Genomic DNA, 20,794 nt, shown 5'->3' on the forward strand with positions numbered 1-20,794 from the left:
CTTCACCTTCATGCACACCCAACTTTGAATTTTTTTCTTTAGAATATTTTTTCCTCATCCTCAAGCCCAGTTTTTATACGGTTCTGAATAAAAAAGCATCCAGGTGCCCCTCCATGTATGTAATCTTTGAATTTTTTTTGAAGTTTGTTAAAACAACATAAGTCAATTTCGTTGTTGTTGTTGATGATGATGATCAAAAAAGATCAGGCTCAGATAATTATCAGTCATGCAGAGTTTCACCTGCATAAATATCGAACGAAGAGTATTTGAGACTCGTGGGACATATAGATCCGTTCTTTGGGCAAACTATCTTATACTTTCCCTGGAAAAGCACAGTGCGTGGTCCCACTCTCTAAATCCTATAAGACTGTAATACCCAGAAACGGCTGCGCACTTATCTAAGAGTCAGCCTGTGCTCCGGAGGAGTCTGTGGCGTGTTGACAGTTCCAGAGCTACAGGATAGGATGAGTTGGCATGTGGTCTAACGTTCAGCCTTTCCGGATAGCAAATTACCCATATCATGCCGTGGTTTCCTGCAGAATTGCCACATTCCCACCTATCACTCGATGCTGAACTTTCTGGGCATTTCTGAGGACAGCCTGTGAGCCTGTCACCCGTGTTCTTGTTATGTGGACTGTTTTTATAAAGCATCCCTAAGAGAAATAGAGCTATGTGTCCTTTACACAGAGAAATTCTCCTTGGCTCTCTAGGATTAATGAGGTCAACTGAACTCGTAGGGAGCCTGGTCAGACCTCCCTGTTCATTCCACATTCGGAACACAAATGGCTTCCACTGCATGAGTTCAATCATGTTGTTCTGGCCCTCACTCCCAATACAACATCAATAATATGGAAAAACTTAATTTTTATCTTTTTGTTAAAATATGGCCCTTCTCTTTGAAGGCAAATCTCAAAACTGTGTAATTTTTGCCATAACCCTTCCCCAGGAAGTAGTGCTTTCCTTCTTGCAGTTCTAGAGATGTGGTTGCTCCAAGCATCTGGAGCACATGCACTGTGAAATGATCCCTAACTTCCCATGCTCTGGGATCCACTCTTGTATTCTCATGAAGGCTGTGGAGCTTCTGGAGTTCTCTTTCCCATCAATACAATGAAAGAGAGTCACACAGCTAATTTCTTGTTCCCTGGTTCCAGAACACACTGCAATTTGAGCTCTTGCTCAGAATTTCTAAAAAGGAAACTCAGTCCTAAAATCTTGAGTGATTTTTTTATACTTTTTTTTCATCTGAAGAAATTATTTTTCTCTTAATAATTAATTCCAATTTTACAATGTCAGAAACATAATTGAATGAAATTGTTCACATTGGGTCTTTGTCATAATTATTTCAAATAAGTATATGTCAAACATTTCCCACATGCTGGACACTGAAATAGATACCCAGAGACAGGATGGTGAGGGAGTTTGACATAGCCTCTTTCCTCATGGAAAATACAGAGACATAGCTATTGTAAAATAATGAGCAATATAAGAAAAGTTGTAAATGTCTTAACAGGAAGGGAAGGGGGGAGGATGACCAGGATTAAGCATGGTAACCTGCAAAGGTTGGATACATTTTCAAAAGAATGACCTGGTTGTGCAAATTGGGAGAATAGGAAAACATTCTAGAACATTCCAATCAGAGAAGACAGCCTGTGCAAGGTTCTGAGGAATCCAAGAATCTTGGATTCCTCAAGGTATAAAATAAGTAGGGACAATTTCCTGCAGAGTTCCATCTCAACAAGAAGAGAATAAACTGAAGAATTTCCAAGAGAAAGAATTAGGCCTGTTGGTCATCACTTTGCCATCACTTTTACCTGTGTGGGAAAGAGCCCAAGTGCAGCTATTCCTAAACACTGTAATATTAAAAGTACAATTGTTATCTGAGCATGACCTTTAATATGCCAGTGAGCTTTAATACGCCAACTATGCAATCAGGGCTGACTCGTATACCCAGTATGAGAAAAAACAAACAAACAAACAAACAAAAAAAAATGATGAACTGGATTGGTGATCTCCTAGGATCTTCACTGTGCCCTAAAAAATGGTCCTTGTTTCTTGAATTGACAGGGATATACACAGAATTATGCTGAACGGTTCTCAGCTTGTATTGTTACTGTTTCTTATTACATTTACAACTTGATTTTCCTGTGCCAGGAACTACAATGAGACCAATGTCTACAGAATAGTTTCTGTCTTTTCCAAATACCCTGAATCCCTTCTTTAAGCCTGGTCACAGATGTGGGCTTGGTACCAGATTGTAGCAAGTTGTAGGAAGATTAAAAAAAAAATCATTCAATTTAGACTTTGCTAGTATATTCTGAGATCTTGCTCACACCAGCCCACAGAAATCTTGAACTCTGGCCTCTTCACACACCCACCTTTATAAACATTTCAGTCTAAATAAGGGACAAACTCCCAGATGGCTAGAAGAAACTGTGCTTTCTAGAGATTGTAATAAACTTGTTTCAGTTCTGTAAGAAAGAAGATCAGCCCTGAAGAGATATCTTAGTTGTGTGTAAAGTGCCATAAGCATAAACGCGTGGTTCAGCTCTCTGGTACCCACGTAAGAGCTGGGTATGGTCACACCCAGGTAACCCTACCTCTGGAGGGATGGAGATAGAGGATGAGTGAGTACTATCTAGGCTCAGGGACAGATACGAACTCTAAAGGTAAGGTGAAGAGTGCAGTGGGAGGCAGCCAACACCAACCTCTGGCCTCAGCATGAACACGTGTCATGTTCATCCACAAACATATAACCCCCAACACACACACACACACACACACACACACACACACACACACACACGAAACAACTAAGCAGATAATGGATTCTATTCTCATAGACACAAAATTATCTTATCTCAGCTCCTTCTTTACCCTTTTCTTTACTCAGCCTTCTACATACATGTTGAGTTTCTCCATGCATGAGGAAATCTCCCATCAGAGCACATGAATGCATGTCATCTCTGCTTCCAGCCTGGACACATCTCTGCTAGTTTCAGTCCTCCACTGTCTTCAGACGATTTGTCTAACCAGTCCCTTCTCAACGGGACCTGTTCTTCCCAGCCAACCAGTTTCAAATGTCAGCATTTGCTTTACCCTGCCCTCAGCTCGGAGTCACCTTATCCCGTCTGGTGTTTCTCCAGGTTTCTATAAGTGCTCCCCATTGTATTAAAAATCTTAATAAATATTAGGCGACCAGGACTGGGGTGCGGGGCCTGGGATGGCTCAGTTAGTTGTCGTGAAAATGCTAGGACATGAGTTTGTGTTTCTGGAAGCCATGAAAAACTGGACATGATGAGTCTATCAGCCCTGTACTCCTACGACCAGATGGGAGGTAGAGTCAGGAGAAGTAAGAGACTCCTGCCTCAAACAAGGTGAAAAGGGAGGAGCAATAACCCCAATTGTCTTTTGATCTCTACATGTGCCCTGTGGAACGATTGTTCACGCTTACAGACACCCACATACACATCTACACGCAAGCACACAAGCACACAGACATATACAAAGGATAAAAAAGGAAGAGCCTTTCGTGTGTGCTTTCAGAATCTAAATGTGCTTTCACCATTCAGAAATATTTTCCAAGAGCCCATTATACAGGAAGCGTGGATCTTTACGCTGCAAAGATACAATTATTTCCATTGGCAAAAAATATATTCACTGATTGTCATAGTTCCTATTTTGGCTAATATGTTCCTATTTTGTCTAATATATGTTTGACCCTAGCAACAACAACAAACAGGTAAAGCTGTCAGTTATGTTAGAATTGACAAGAACCGAATCAGGAGACACTTGCATTCCATTCCCGCCAGCACTAATGTACTCTCTGCTGAAAGAAATTAATGTCATCAAGAGGCTTTTCCGATTTCATCCTTCCTTCTTCTCTACTTGAAATTAATTTTTCGGCCAAGTTGCCAAGCCCTGCCAATTCAATCTCATCTAATAAACTTCCCTATCATTTTTTCCCTGTCTTCCCCGCTAGGAAAGGTACGCACAGGGAGACAACAGCCAATAAGCCTGAAGCGGAGGCCAAGCTCTTTAGTAGGTGGCCTTGGATGCAATTAGACTTTCTGTGGGAAGCAACCCTGAGCCAGTGCCTTTTAAAAAGCAAGATCAGAGTTTTCAGAGAGACGTTCTTGATGGTTCTGTGCCTCCACGGGGCTCTCGTTTCTAATTTAGTGCCAACTCTCTATCCCCTTCCCATGACCCACTTCCTGCTGCCTGGCTTCCAAGGCCAACAGTCCTTGTTTAATACTGATATGAACACTAGGGCAAATACTTAGAAATACCCATGCAAAGGCCCAATAATGAGGACTCAGAACCCTCACAAATGTAGTCACACCATGGCAAGCTGACCCTTCTAGCTGACCAGGCCTTCACCACTCGGCTCTCTGGTGGAGTGGAAGAGTTATTTCAGTCAAATTGTTGATTCAGTTGCATGGTGTAATCTAAGCTGTGTCTTTATGTAACTTAGTTTCTGTCTGGGTGAGCCAGAGGTGCTTGTCAGATGTGAGACTCCTTCACGTGGACTTTTGTGAAGACACGAAGACTGTCAATCCCAAAGAGGGTGGAGCCGTGCAGTCCCCAGGAGGCATCCTCCTAGGGTGTCCTTTCTCCCATGCCTCCTCCTGGACAGCTCAGCGTGACTATCCTGGACAATCTAGAAGTTGCCTTTGGTGACATCACTTGTGTGTCTTCACTGGACCATGACAGCGTTGCAGGCTTCCTCTTGCACAGCCTCCTCCTTCCCCACTTTTGCTGACAAGTGCTAAAGTATTCTTAGTGCATGACTGTGGTTCATGCTTACACCTTTGTCTGCAGTGGCCGGCTTCGTTCTCTTTGGACAACCTTCTGTGGTAAAGTCGCTAGCCAACTTAATTTCCCAGCATACTGGGGACTTGTGAGGAGCGACCACACCATTCCAGAGCTGGGGCTGGGGAGCCACGAATGCAGATGATTTTACTTTTAAAAAAAAGTAGGTAGAATTAGCCTGTGACAGGGTGACCTCAGGGCCCTCCTGGGAAGTGCGAAAGTTCAATTTGCTTCAACAACCCTCTCCTCCTTCTAAAACCTCTCTCTGCTTATTTCCAACTCAACCCCCACTCCCCATCAGCAGGAAGGAATCAAGAGAAGGAAAACAGAACTTACTCTGCCCATTGGATGTTCCACTCAGCTAATGAGAACTAGGAATTTCCCACCTTCTTCCTAATTCACTCTCTTTCTATCTCTAGTACTGTTTGTCTGGCTTGCTTCTCAATAGTTAAGAAAATAAAAGAATGTAGAAAATCCTTTTCTTTCATACAAGCCAAATTTCCTGGCTGTTGTCTTGGTAAAAGAATCTAAAAGTGCCAGCCTTTGAGATTCAAAATCCATCTTTGTTCTGAACTAGGTCTGTCAACTTTTCCTCCCCCAGAGCTACCTCCTTTAGGAGGCTGATTTTTGCAAAGCAGGATGTGATGGAAGAGATAAATGTCAGGAGTTTGGTCTACTATTTCAAATGACTTAAATAATTCTCACAGTTATCATTAAGCAGCGAATTCATCGGGTTTCAACTATAGCAGACCTCAGGTCATCGATATCACTTTCTTTTACTTACTCTGTAAAATTACAACACTATAGTGAAAGAACCCACAAGTGGGGAAGAGGATCTAGGAATGCTTTGAAAAAGTGCAATGGGATTTTCCTAGCAACAAACTCTAGAACAGTCTTGCTCAGATTGGCTACATTCCTGATGCACAGGCATCTGAGGAAAGGCTTCACACAACACAGCAAAGCTCAATTCCTCTTGTTCTGTGTTCTTCCTTTTCTTTCCCTTTCATTTTAATGGTCCTTGTAATCAACTGAATTGACTTCAGGAAACACAGAATGGTTTGACTGGCATTTAAAAAATGCTACTCCTCCCCCACCTTCCCTATCACGAATTCAAATTGAAATTGCACCAAATTCTTTCACCAGTTGGAAATCCAGCTAAGGTGAAGTTTTGTGTGCAAGTTATAATTGGGAGAGCTTGCGTATGAAAGACCTGAAGCAAGCTGAGTGGTGAGTAAGAAGTCAATTAAATGCTGCTAAGTAGTTTTAAAGCTACTTAGCATGAGGAAATCCTGGTGCTGAAGAAGCATAGACGGGTTGAAGATTTGCTGCCTGTAAGCAGTTTTAAAGTCTTCTTAACTTTAGCTTTTTGGAAAGTACAGGTAGACATTTGCATTCTTAATTTTGAGCTGTAGGGCTTTATAGCTCTGGATCTTTGTTTTGCAAAAGATTTAGGTAAAAATGTAGCACTGGCTTCTTGGAACTTTTTCTCGAAAATCTCAAAATAATTTCTGAAGAGACTTTCATGACATGTGGCTTCCTGGATGTCCACTCTGTGACTGTGATGTGAAATAATGAAAATAAAGCTCAGGTGATAAAAACCAGTTAATAGGTTTGAGGTAAATGAATGATTTTTTAGGAAGTAAAAGGTTCAAAAAGTGTTCATGAATTACCAGATTATAAAACCTAGTTAAAACAAACAATAAAATGCATTAATGTATCTGTCTTGTTTTGCTCTCATAGATAGGCTGGACTGCGATGCTAGTTTAGACAGGAAAAAACAAGAATCCAGGCCTCCTTCAAGTATGCTGTTTGCTGCTCCTCACTAAACCTCACACCTGGTCTCTGAGACATTTGCAAAGCTACCAGGATGTGGTTCCAAAGTGGGTTAGAATTAGCACAACGATCCTTTTGACATGCTGGAAGACCTGATAGTGGACAGATGAAGCTTTTAGGGAGTCAACTGTAGCACACGGGTTTATTAGACAAGGCAGACACTTTTGACAACAAGATAAAGAAGGAAAAGGCAAGAATGCTAGGTTAAACCTGGTGTAGAGGGGCATGCCTATAAATCCCAGCATTCTGGGAGGCAGAGGCAGGCATATTTCAGTGAGTTCAAGGACAACCTTGTCTACAAAGCGAGTCCACACAAAGTCTGTTTTGAGAAAAAAAAAAAAAGCTAGGTTAGGCTTGGGGACATCAGAATTCTTCTGGTCATGCAGTTGCCATAGAATAATTTCAGATAAAAACAGCATAATATTTCGGCACTTGCAGGCTTCCAATGGTCACCTCTAATTGTCCCCTATGGCTTATCACCTGTGAAGGGACTCAAAAAGGACTTGCTATGTAAAATAGCTGATATCATTTCTTCCCCCAACTTGCAAAGGGATCGACATCTTAGAGCCATTTCTGTCACAATTTTCATTAAACCAGCACTCTTCCGAGCATGCTGTCACTGAGGAGTTCAACAGCCACCAATAATTTAAGGGGGAGGGGGCGGGGGCGGGAACCAGCATGTAAACAAGATTGTGGGAGGCGAAATCCGCATACTGCAGAGGGCGCTAAGGTACCTTTCAGAGATTAGGGCAAGTGCTTTTTTTGTGGTGGCAAGAATGAGAAGAGGAAGCTAGAAGTCTCATTCATCACCCCTCATATGCATGTTACAACCCCCACCCCCACCCCCCTGTCTCAAATAGACAGCCTAGGCTGTAGTCAGTGATTATGAAAGATAAACTACTGTAGAAGTAGTAGAAGAAGGAATTCCAGAATAGAGAAGAGGCTTCTTAGGAAACTGATAAAATGAAGTCTGGCTTCCTAATAATTTCAGGATTCGACACAGAGTGAAGATTAGTGAAGGTGGAAATGTTTAGAGCTCCTGGCCTGCGGACTGTTGGCAGAATAGAGGAACTTTGAGGCAGAAGCCAAGAAGTATTAGTTTTGTTTGTTTGTTGTTGTTGTTGTTTTTTAACTTAGAAAGAGGTCAAAAGGTGATATAACAGATGGAGGGTGATAGTTACTAGTGTGTCCTGAAGGATCAGCTTCTCAAAAAGGAAGGAATCCGATTAAACATGATGCCCACAAACACCCTAACATTTGGCTAATTCTCAACAATTTGTAAAGCCCTTCTGTAAAGATTGTATCTGGCTTGATCCTTATGACGGCCATTTTATATATGAAGGCTTTTGGAGAGGTTAAGTGGCTTTTCCAAAGTCACACAGTAAATTTCAGTGCTGAGTCTTAATAGAAATTGATTTCTAGTGATTTTTGAACACATTGTTGGTTGACTCTACAGAGAAAGTGTGTTTTCAGGGATTTATTCACGGTAGGAGGGGGTTGGGAATGCTGTCTTAAGCCCAGAAGATGTCAGCTCATGTTGCAAAGTTAAAAAAAAAAAAATCAAATGGCAGATATTCATGAAGCAAAATAAAGATAATTTCTCATCACACGCTTTGTGTCTGTAAGAAGCTAACAGGAGTTTTCACAACACAAATGGCTAATCTTAACAGCACGCCAAATTGGCAGTCATACTGTCTGCCTGATCAACCACATGCCACCCTGCTTGAGATGCATCTTGTCACAACTCCACTGAGTGAAGCATCATTTCAAGAAAGTAAATTGAACTCTAGAGCTAAAAGTTAATAGAAGAGCTGGGCCCCCAGAAGCTATCCATAACCACTGCCTCTCAGACCTGTAGATGAGCAAAAGATTTATTAACGATAACTATGTTCAGATTGGTGTCCCAAGCCAAAGATCCAGGTGGGGAGTCTAGAAAGAGCCAAACAGGAAGAACAAGTCTGGGTGTGCACTCTTCAGGGAAGGCTTCTTGGTGAGGCAGCATCACGTCACCAGCTTCAGGAGGGCTTTGAAGTGTGACCCAGGGCCAGACCCAGAGTTATCCCTCAGAATCCTCCCCTGCCCTTCCTCCATGGGTGGGGATCACATCCTGACCCCTGGAAGAATAAGATGGTGGGAATAGAAGGGCCAGGACTAACGCATGGAAGAAGTGGGATAAGGGAAACTCCCCATAAACAATTAACTAGACTTGGGTGATCCCTGATATTCAGTAGGAGGTGGGGCACTGAGCAATGCTGAATCCCCTCAACGTATTCTCTCATCTAACCAAAAAAGCTATCTCTTGATACCACAACCGTGCCAGGTCTACAAGTACCATAGGCAAGGGACTCTGTCAGAAACCACATTTGGTCTGAGTGTCACTTTGCATCGCCAAGTATTAGAACTGATTATACTTTGATTTGTTCAAGTCCTCTGAGATCAAAGATGGATTCCGAATGTTAGTTGACAAATGAATGAAACGAATGGAAATCAGAACACAAACCTACTCCTGTTGCCTTAGGCATCATTCATTTGCAAAGTCTAATATGCTGTTATAATGACATTTTCTCACTCCATCTGCTAAATCTTTCATTTTAGTGAAACTGATTTGTCACAACTGGATGTTACAATTATGTGCACTTATGTACATATCCAGTGTATATAATCTGCCTATAGTTTCTAAAAATTGGTGTGCAGATAAAACAAAACACTAACAACAACAACAACAACAAAAACAAAACAGAGAATTAAGATATAAGGATCTTGGGGTGTGACTACACTTAAAACTTGCTGGTGACACCCATGGCTTTGACTTCTAACACAGCAGCCCCTGAAACTAAATGTTCTCCAAAAGGAGTTCCATGAGAATAACTTCCCTCGACTTTGTGAAAGGGGAGCTCTTCAGCCTTATGTTAATGGACATCTCTTGAGCAATGTTTGTATTGGAGGTGAGGACTTGCTTTCCTGTTCCTTGAATTTGTGTTGAAATCTCCCACCCTGACCAGCCTGTTTGTTTGGATTTGCTAGCATTTGTCCTGGGAAAATGTTTATGCCAAACCTGGCTCTCTCTTTGCCTCTGAGCCTCTAGTCTGTGAGTTATCCCAGCGTTCTTCATCAAGCTGCCCTGTTCACTGGTGACCAAGACTGAGTTCTTCAGCTTCTTGGGCCTGAGAAAAGTCTATTGAGATTCTCAGCCTTTTCTTCCTGCCTACTTACTTTTTTGATTAGACAAAATTGTTGAAAATCAGCTTTTAGAAAATGGATTTAGTTGATTCTGGCAGGGTTTTAGGGGTGTGTGTGTGCGTGTGTGTGTGTGTGTGTGTGTGTAAGGGGGTATCCAGGCTCCTTGGTTGCTTGCTGTAACTGGACAAGGTGTTCTCTCTTTTCAGCTCTGAAAAGGTGTTTAGAATGAGATGAAAACACCACAAGGTTGCAGAAAAGCCTTTTCCTGTCTGTGTCCCATTGCTCTGTAGGATCTTTGTTTATAAACATTAGTCTTTAAAATTAAGATGTCGGGTACCTTAATGTTTGAGATGGATGATAGATAACTGCACAGGGTATATGTGAACTCGTTTAATGAAAAAGAAATAATGTGTATGAAGCAGTGAACCAACTATGGTGTGTTCTGAGTAAAGCTAAATCCAGTCAGGCCCACAAAAGGATTTAAACTGTTAATTTTTCCATATTGCTCAAGTAAGCAAAACCCAAGGCATTTAATTTTTCTAATAATCTCAGACATGGTTTCTTCATAATGTACTACACAATCTGTATTGATTACTCTGTCGTTGAGACATGCATTTATTAAACATGTATTCCACAGCGAAGCATAAAATCAAAGTGTAAATGACTATTTTTGAAAGCTACTCTTTTTTTTTTTTCCCCAAGCGTGTCAAAACAAAATGTCAGGGGTGTGGGGAACCTTCCGTTTAGTTGTTTATGAAAGGTATTAGGATGAGCAGCCCAGAGCCACGGGAGGGAATTCCACACTTTTCCAACACAAAGGTGACTCAGAGACAGCTTCACAAGTCCACTGTGGAAAAGAAAGAAGCTTAGCTTAAAGTTGTAACAGAAGAATACAGTTTTGTTACTGAAAAAAAAAATTCCTTTTATTTAAAAATAGTTATATTGGTGAAAAAAAAATTCAATCTTCAAACCCCGATTCAATACCTGTGTCATTTATAAGCATGTATTTGTTGAAGTAAAACATTTTATTTAACATTATTTTCAAGGGCATCCTTTATACACGAGAGCAAACTGCTTTGTCAAATTTAAGCCACCAGTTCCTTGACTCTCACTACCTGCCCCAAAATAATATTTGCAAGCATGCAAAAAAAAAACCAAACAAACAAAAAAAAAAACCAAAACTCCCTTTCTCTAATGCTCTTCAGAAGAGGTCTTAAGGAAGGCAAATTAAGTGGGAACTGGAAGGGGGTGATTAAAAGGAACAGGGAATTTACATTGCAGTAACAGAGGGACGGGACGTTGTGTTTGATTTGTTGTCCACCTTAATCTGGCATGCTATTTCACCCTCCAAGACGCACATCAATACCTTCTTTATGTCTGGCTATTACCACTCATTTAAAAATCTATTTTACATGATTCTTTCAGCCAAAAATGGACCATAATGACACAGAATACAGCGTGTGCTTCATAAATTCTGTAAGAATCAATACTTTGGCTGGGAATTTGTCAGTCTCTCAAAGTTATGCGCCATTAAACTTTACTGTTATTGCAGCGGACTCTTCGTCAAAGTTCAGTACCTAGCATACTAGAGAAACGCTTCCAGAGCCAGGGAAGGTGCAGAGGAGCTGAAAGATGCTTGCAATGGAATTCAGACCTTCAGATAGATGCTTAATTTGCAAAATGCAAATAGGGTAAAAGCTATCTTGATTATGGATAGCCAGGTAGTTCTTGGGATTTAGGTGGTGTCTATCAAAAGGTCACTGTGTTATACCCAAACATTGTGGAGAATGCAAAACGTTCTTCCAGTAACCAACCTCCTCCCTCCATCTCTGAGAAGGGCAGCAGGCAGGTTCAGAACAGAGGACAGCAGATGCTTCAGCCATTTTACACTGCTCATAGGGTTAATTTATAATGAGAACGTCCTCCTTGGTTTTGTACACTGTTGGGAGGTGCTTTATAATTGTAACAGCTTTCTTTTCAGCCACCCGAAAATGGATCCTGCATAGAAATGGCCTCATCAGCATCAAAACGAAATACAGACATTATGCCATTGGTGACTTGGCTGCCACTTGACTCTCCAGTAGGAGTTACCTGTAAAAATCCTCCTGTTGGTCCAGCCACAGGAAGCACCACGTTCCAAGCACTCAGGGCTCTACCTGCTGGGCTGGAGGCCTGGGCTTCTTGAAATTGCACATGGCCCAGTAGCTTTTTCTCCTCTTAGCGATGGCTGTCGTTGTAATCTCAGAAATACTTGACACTATGTCTGAGGGTCTACTCTGCCCCTGCGGAGTGAGCGCTGTGCTTCTGTCTGCTGCACTGGACTTCTTCACCCCCACTGTGTTGAGATTCCGTGCTTCCTGCCTACCTTCTGTATGTTATAACAGTGACAATGTTCATGGAGACTGAGTCTCATACACCCATTTCCTATCTGGCACACAATAGGTGCTCAAAAAAATCATCACAGGATACTTTAATCAAAGCTTCTCATGAGACAAGCCTGTAAATCACAGTATGTAGGAGATGGAAGAAGGAGGATCAGGGATTCAAGTTCAGCCTGGTTATATATCCAGAGTTGGAGGATAGCCTGGGATACATGAAACTTGGTCTCAAAGGCATAAACTAAGTAGCATTTTTCATGAGCAAAGTGGAAGGGAAGCACTAGAATTCTCAAAGAATAAAGCTTTTACCTTATTCTTGGGTTTATAGCAATGTGGGAAAAACAGTATAGATATAAATTTTAAAACGAAAAGAATTATAATATAAATCAGAGAGGCTGAGGTCGAAGACTTGACATGAGTTCTAGGACAGAAGTAAAAGTCTATCAGAGTAATTCTATCTCAATCAGTTAATAAAACTAAAGTAAATAAAGTTTAAAAGCAGCAAGCCAGGTGGCAGAGCGTCTGTTGAACAATAGAGAAACTGAGTTTTACCCCCAGCATTGCACAAACAGAGCCCATGGTATGTGTGTGTAGTCACAGCACTCAGAAGAGGGGTGGGGTTAGGATCAAAGTTCAGGGTCATCCTCAGCTGTCTGCCCAGGGAATACAAAGCCACCAGGGACAGATTCTGAATGAAACCAAAAGGAACTAAAAGTAAGCACTACTTCTCCATCAGCTATAAGAAAGTGAGTTTTTGTAGTAACACATTCCCAAAACTGTTTCTCAAATTAGCTCTAGACAAGATAAGTTAAAAAAAAAAATAAGTGGTCATTGGAATTCAGAGATTCTATGAAAAGTTAATGGCTTTGAGCAAAATGGCTTTTGCTGAGTGTCTCACTAGATGGTCTGTTGAGATCCCTCCTAAGGTCAGGTTGCTACCTGGGAGGGAAGGGTGGAGAAGCAAAGATCTTCCTATCTGATTTTTTTCTTGAAGTCTTTCAGCTACAGATATTTTCAGGCTTTTGCCCAAGTTCTTAAAATTTGTTCTGTTAAAGGGGAGGAAAAAGCCCTGTGCTCACTCTTCAAATGAGTTTATTAATATAATAGAGTGTTACCAGGCACCTGGTTAGGCTTTGAAACATGTTTGCTATTCCTATTTCATGTCTTCTGTTATCTTCAAATTACCCTTTCAAAAGCACACCATCTGAGCTGAAAAGCAGGCATAGATAGAGAAGAAAAGAGCTATAAGGAACCTTGAAACACATTCTTGGACAGTGTCTTGTAGTGGAAATTACAGTACAGAGTTCAGGTATTCAAACTTTCCTCCAAACAGTAAGAAATGAAGCTGGGTCTGGGTCCGGTACAGACAGGACTTGGGGACTGTCACACAGAGAAGCTCTACCTTGGCAAAGTACTGCCCTTCTGTTGTTGACTCTTTCTTTGATAGCTCTGATTTGTCTATCAATCTTCAGGGGTGGGGGGAGAAAAAGTCGCCCCCTCCCAAGTTCATCTTATTTCCCAAGAGTCACCCTTCCCTGATCATTAGCTTTAGGGTCAAAAAATTCTGGGGTTTGAGCTCAGCTTCACTGTTCTCTTCTCTGAACTTCATTTTCCTTATTTGTAAGGATGAAATTAATAACTAGTCATACTTTAAACTCTCTTGAGGGTAAGTGCTAATTAATATAAAATTAATGGCAAAGGCATGCTCTCATCTTGGTGAGGGGGAAAGGACCCTTCTAAGTAGGTAACTGATTAATGTCAGGCGTGATGGATATAATTACTATGAAGAACTGCTCTCTGGCATTTCCATAGTACTCAGTACTGTGCTCAGTGCTCAGTACTCAGTACTCAGTACTCAACCTGTGCTCAGTGGGTTATGGTCTATGTTACTTTAATAGGACCACCACACAACTCTACACTTGCTGAGACTCCGAAGTGTCTTTTTAAGTACACAAAGGAGTGCTTACCTAGATGCCCTAGGTTCCAATCTCAGCACTACAGTAACAGGACACGGAGGCACATTCTTGCCATTTCATCACACAGAAAAGAGAGGTAGAAGGATCAGAAGTTCAAGGTTATCCTCGGTTACTTAGTGATTTTGAAGATAACCTCGGCTACATGGGAACCTGTCCCAGCAAGGTATATAAATAAATGATTTAATTAGAATGGAAATAAAAACTGTATGACACACTTGACAAGAAGCTGAAGATATCTCTAAGGAAATCCAGAATACACTGCTAAAATGTCATATTAGTGGCATTCGGATACGTTTAAACATTATAGATTTGTCAGTTGATGAGGGTTTCAATTTGAGCCTATCAAAGTACTTCAAATTCTCTTACAGAAAAAAAAAGTCTTTTTTTCCTCCTGAGAGGGTTTTGCTTTTGGTTTCAAGTGCAGCTTTCTGGGTCATCTGCTTTTAAAGGAGACAAGGTCTAGAGATGTGACTTGTTATCATTAGGACCTCTAAAATTTATCTTTTATGTTTATTATGCATTTGGACTTATAGATGAACGTGTATGTGTGTGTGTGTGTGTGTGTGTGTGTGTGTGTGTGTTATCACAGTTGAATTGGCCAGCAATGGCAGTGGAGTATCTTGCCTTTCTGCTGCCTCTGCCATATGACGTCATATACACATATCTTGAACTCAGAGCTTGGCACTCTGTTACTAAGCAACAGCCCAAGCCATGTCTTGCTTTCTTTAAAGATCAGAATATCACAAAGACTTTCTGACATCATCGTAAGTGGCCTTGAAGAAGAGATCCTTCCTGACTTCAGACAAAGACACTATTAAGGCTAGTAGTCGTCCTGTCCACACAATGCCTGAGCAGACTGAGCAGACAGTGGGATGTTAATAAATGAAGAGACAAAACATTTCAAAGACTGTGAGTGTTGTCAAGAATTATGACAACAGAAGTCAGTGTTGCGAATAGTCAAGAACACAGACACTGGAGTTAAAATACGCAAGTTCAGAGGTCAGACAGATGGCTTACTGTCTGTCTATCTAGGAGAGGAATGTGTTACCTCATCTTGCTACCTTCATTCATCTCAGCCACAAAAGGACAAAACAACAGCCTTCATCTTCTTGGGATTGCTGAGAGGTCAAGGCGAGTTAGCACATGTGAAATTCTTGGGATTAGGTCCCAGTGGCAGCCTAGAGTAACATGTTCTGTAGTCACTATGTGTGGGTTGCCGCCTCTCCTTTAAAAATGCAGATTCAGTCTACAGTTTTGTCCATATTAGGAATTCTACATATAATTTTGAATTAAAGAGATTAAGAAACCTACATAAATATGCCCCTCAGACCAAAGAAACATATATTTCTTCAGTTCTAGATAGGTGACCAATGAGTACTTCGACATTGGAAGTGATAAGAACATAGAAGAGGAGGAAGAGGTGGAGGAGGAAGATCAAGAGGAGGAGGAGAAAATAAGGACAAAACATAGTAATTCAACAGTCAGGATCAAGGTCAAAGTCTTCCCAAAGGTCTGCAAGTTCCTGAGTGACCTGCAGCCACCCCACCTGCAGCCACCAGCTCCTCTAACATGCCCCGCCCCTCGGGCTGTTTACTTCACATACACACCCCTTCCAACGACCCCTTAAAAGAACCACACACCAGCCCCAGGACTTCACTGAAATTCTCTTCTGCTTCAAAAGCCTTTTCCCACTTGTAGAGAAATTTTTATCTCAGTCACATCTTTGCTCGAATATCACTTTGTCTGTGAGACTTGCTCTGTCTTCTCTCACATCATCTGTGCCATGCCCACTCTCACCCTGCCAGCTCGCCCACTCCGCTTACCTCACTCTTCTGACCCATAACATAGTTTTATTTATTATTTATTCTCCCTTTTTCTTTCTCAGAATCGTTACGCAAGAATAGAAGCCTCGGAGGAAGTGCTTTTTGGTGACTTTGTTTCCTGTTGTAACAGCTATTCCTAAAAGAATGCTTGACCCATAAGAAATAAATCTGTCCCACAAATATGATTCATTCATAAGGTTTATTTTTAAAATTATTTTCTTTCCTGCCATTATTTTTCCCTTTTTGTTTAATACAAGTGCTTATCCCATACGGACGTCACCTTGGTCGGTAGATTTCATCTGTACTGGTCTTTTTTTGAAAGAAGAAGAAATGGTTCTCAGAAGAACAATTTCTTGCTTTGTTTTGTCTCCCTGTCTCGGTCACAAACTGCTCTATTTCTGTTCAATGCACAAGATTGATATGTCCATGAGCATCACTTATAGAAAAGCCCTTCTAATTGAAATTTCCATAAAAAACTACTGCACGTGTGGGGGGCGCGCACGCGCACACACACACACACACACACACACATAAGCACACACACACATACACACATGCTGATTTTCATTGTTAATGTACAAGAACAAGGGTTTCTGCATAGATAAATCAACATTCACAAAGATCAATATACATTTCTGGTTGCAAAAAACAGGACAATTTTATAAATAATAGATAGAAGATGGGGGCTACAAAGTAGAGGGAGAAACTAATTGTGCATGGAAAGGCCCCTTGAGGGGAAGTACACAGTTAAAATATACATTAATTTAAAATTTTTGAGGCCTTTAAGTATGTAAGAAAGTGGTTCAGTTAAACACAGCAGTCACTCCTCTTCCTGAATGTCTACTGGCAAGTGCAGGTTTATTCAGCAGACACACACTTTCATTTTAAGGAAGACTTTTAACTGATGCCAACTAGATCCTGTATGTTTAACGTATTCGCAAGCAAGATGGAGACATGAGCCTTTCTAAGAATGAAAACCCATTTTCGACAAATCTATGTGTCTCTTCTAATGAAAACAAATGCCCTTTATGTCTTTTCCCTCAGCCTGAAGCGTGCAGTCATATGTTCTCAGCTGGAAAAGACCCTTTCCAGGGCCTTTGTGTGAGGCTGTTTCCCAGCACTATTACTTATCATTCCACTAAGCTAATTTTCATTGTTTTTTAAAAAATGAACTCCATGGAATTTCAGCTTAAAGAAAAAATTTGAAGCAATATTCTGTGACTATTCACAAGTGGTTTTCTTGTTTATTCCTTGGTTAGTGAAGTATGCACGGAGTTGCTTTTCCTGTTTCGAATGTCCTTCTAAATCCAAGGACCTAATGGGTAGTACATTAAATTTTATTTTAAAAAAATCACTATAGCTATGAGTATTATTTCTCAGATTTTACATAGACAGTAGTCTTGGAAAACTTTTATTTGCCCATCCAACAAACATTTTTGATTCTTTTACTGCCAAAGGAAAGCTTGCCTTTTTTATTTTGATTTGTAAATGCTCTAAGGCAGGTAGACACCATGTTGTGTGTGGTACTGTGATGTACTGTGTGCATCTCACAGAGTCTCTAAGGATTTCTCAGTATGACCCATGAGTGAGAAATGGTTGCAGTATTTCCTGCAATTATCTTTTCGAAAATGTGACAGAGGAAATAGGTTGACGGTCCCCATAGGATTTCAGAAACACCTAGTAAAGACCATTGTAATGTGGCTCCCATTTGAAGCATCACAGCTCAGTTATTGTCATGTAATTACATCATTTTTGTGTCTTGTGAAATATTTTAGAATGGCTTTTATTGCTATTCTGTGCCATTGTTCCAATGCTTGGCTTGGATCATTATTATTTCTGGGGCTGTCTATTTTTTTGTCATTTTTGTTTTTTCTTTTTTTTTTCCGCTTTCTTTCTTTTTTTATTTTATTTTTATTTTTTGTTTTTTCTTTCTTTTTCTTTTTTGGGAAAAGTTGTCACTAAGAAACTCTGTTCTGGAACTTACTATATAAACCAGACTAGACTTGAACTCACAGAGACTGGCCTACCCCTGCTTTCTAAATGCTGGGATTAAAGATGTGTACCACTATGCCGGCCTGTGCTTAAGGTTTATTTATTTACTCGTTTATTCATTCATTTATTTGTTTACTTATTTATTTATCCATTGTTTGTCGGGAGAGAGTGTGGGCACACACAGCAGGAGGGAAGTCAGCTTTGGGGATTCAGTTCTCTCCTCCCATCTTGACTTTGAGTGGAGGTCTCTCTGCTGCACCACTGCACTGCACTGGAAGCAAGTGAGCTTCTAGCCTCATCTCCTGTCTTTGTCTCCCATACCTCTGGAGGAGTTCTGACACTACAGACAAGTGACACTGCATCCAGATTTTAAATTGAGTTCCAGATTTTGAACTTGCATCCTCAGGTTTCCTCAGCAAAAGCTTTTACCCCTGAGCCATCTCCCCAACCCTACTCCTGTTCTTATGCAAGATCTTTGATGATTCAGGGAACAGGACAATCGCACCTTAGGAAAATCATCACCTCAAAGAAACAGAAAAGCATCCTGGGCAGTAGAGAATAGGTGCTACTTATTTTGCTTTTCTTATTATGATCTGGATGATAAAGACAGCATCATTTCCTAGAGATTTTAGAAACCCACAAAATAGATAAAATGCAACTGAATTTTTAAAGCTAAAAACTTTCTTTTAAAAACAAATAAGGAAACTGAAATCAAGAGAGAAAAATACATTTCAGATCTTTTTCACCTTTCTTCTGTTTCTGTGGATAAGTCTGAGCTCAAGGTCTCCCTGCAGGCAAATAAGTTAATGACAGCATCCTCCTTCCTCTTCTGGTATAAACTCATATTTATAGGTTAAAACAGTGATTAGACCACTAATACACAAGTCACAACAGCAAACACTTAATAAGGATTTTGTTTTATTTCATCAATCACTTTAAACACAAAGGAGCAAGCAAACACCCGTGGAGAGCTCTATCTGTAGATAGAGCCTTTCAGAGAAGAGGAAACAGGAGCAGAGCTTAAAGAACTCCCCTGAAGCAAATAAATGGTTAAATATAGGGACAGCTCTGATGTTTCTAACTACAAACCAATAATCTTCAATGATCTTACTGACTAAACAGTTTTCATAGTTAATTAACATCAAATCTATTTCTAAAACAAAGCACCGATAGTGGACAGCTTTATGCCCATGAGAAAACTGTTGAACTTGATGTATGCCTTCTATACTGTTGTGAAGTGAACTGCCCCAGACTGAAGTTTGTGAAGTCAGTTCCTTCAGGTTGGGAATTTTGGTGCAGCCAAACGAAGGACATAGAGCTAACAGCCAGACCAGAGGCCATCTCAGGGTCACCTGAAGGATCTTCATCCAAACTCAAAAAAATGGAAGCTTCCTGATGCAGTGGCCCTTCAGTGCAGTTCCTCATGTTGTGGTGCCCCCCAACTCCCCAACTCCTTCATAGTTGTGATTTTGCTACTATTATGAATCATGATATTAAAACTGTGTTTTCAGATGGTCTTAGGAGACCCTATGAAAGCATCCTTTGACCTCTAAAGAAGTCACAACCCACAGATTGAGAACCACTGCCTTAGAGGTTTTATATTGTCAAGAGGTAGAGTTTTTCTGTTCATTTCCATTCTAGCTGCTGCTCCACAGACTTGCTCTGAGAATGACAGCAAGCAAGCTTCCATTGTGAGCAATAAGGAGAGCTGCATGGTTTCTGTAGTCCTATGTGTCACCCTCTCTTTTGCAATTTTTCTATTCATTAGAAGCAAGTCACTAGCCTGGTGGTGGTGGTGGTGGCAGTGGAGGCAGGAGCATACGCCTTTAATCCAGCACTCAGGAGGCAGAAGTAGGCAGATCTCTGAATTCAGGCCAGCATGGCCTACAAAGCAAGTTCCAGGACAGGACAGGCAGGGCTACACACAGAGAATCACAGTCTCAAAAGAAGGATGAGGAAGAGGAGGAAGAGGAGGAGGAAGAGAAGGAGGAGGAGGAGGAGGAAGAAGAAGAAAAGAAGAAGAAGAAGAAGAAGAAGAAGAAGAAGAAGAAGAAGAAGAAGAAGAAAGACCCTAGATCCACCCCATACCCAAGCTAAGGGAGTTAGCCTTAAATGGAGATCTCTCAGAGGCATCATAGGGGGTACAGTCAAGAATGTGTTCTCTGGGGGCTCAGCAGTTAAGAGCACCGTCTGCTCTTCCTAAAGGTCATGAGTTCAATTCCCGGCCACCACATGGTGGCTCACAACTATCTATAATGTGAACTGATTCCCTCTTCTGGCAGGTGTAAATGCAGATAGAGCATTCATATACATAAAATAAATAAATCTTATTAAAAAAAAAAAGAATGTGTTCTCTGAACTCAGGATGGACCTTGTGTTAGAGTATAGTGTTTACCTCCAATGTTCTAACGCCTAGGCTCAGATCCCAGAACCACAGTAGTCATGTGTGCTGAAAGAATATTGATGTCAACAGGCTCAGTTGACCCTCATCTTCATGCCTATTTCTAACAAAATTCCTTAAGGTAATGCCCTTCCTAGTATCTCTACTATTTCAGGCGGAACCTAACATCTGACAGAATGTAGTGTCATAAAAGACACAGCATCCTATGTTTTTCTGCAACTGAAAAATGCCATGAGTATCCAGGCATCACCTAGATCAAAATCCGTTTCTTTTCAACACTAAACTCTCATCTGAAATACCAGGAAAGGAAATCAGTAGATATAAATGACTTTTCTTTTTGCATGATATGATAAAAAAGAAGGTGGGTTCTGGAATCTTCTGACTCCATTTAAAAATATAACT

General features: G+C 40.8%; 1 protein-coding gene and 1 long non-coding RNA gene across 38 annotated transcripts in view; one reads left to right on the forward strand and one right to left on the reverse strand.

Moving 5' to 3' along the window:
• Adgrl2 (adhesion G protein-coupled receptor L2) overlaps positions 1 to 20,794 on the forward strand; it is a 636,611-nt gene that overhangs the window by 231,865 nt on the left and 383,952 nt on the right. The gene's annotated exons all lie outside the window — the stretch shown is intronic.
• LOC132656865 (uncharacterized) overlaps positions 1 to 20,794 on the reverse strand; it is a 44,210-nt gene that overhangs the window by 2,833 nt on the left and 20,583 nt on the right. The window lies entirely within an intron of this gene.

The sequence above is a fragment of the Meriones unguiculatus genome, chromosome 10 (assembly GCF_030254825.1).
Source record: "Meriones unguiculatus strain TT.TT164.6M chromosome 10, Bangor_MerUng_6.1, whole genome shotgun sequence".
Classification (NCBI taxonomy): domain Eukaryota; kingdom Metazoa; phylum Chordata; class Mammalia; order Rodentia; family Muridae; genus Meriones; species Meriones unguiculatus.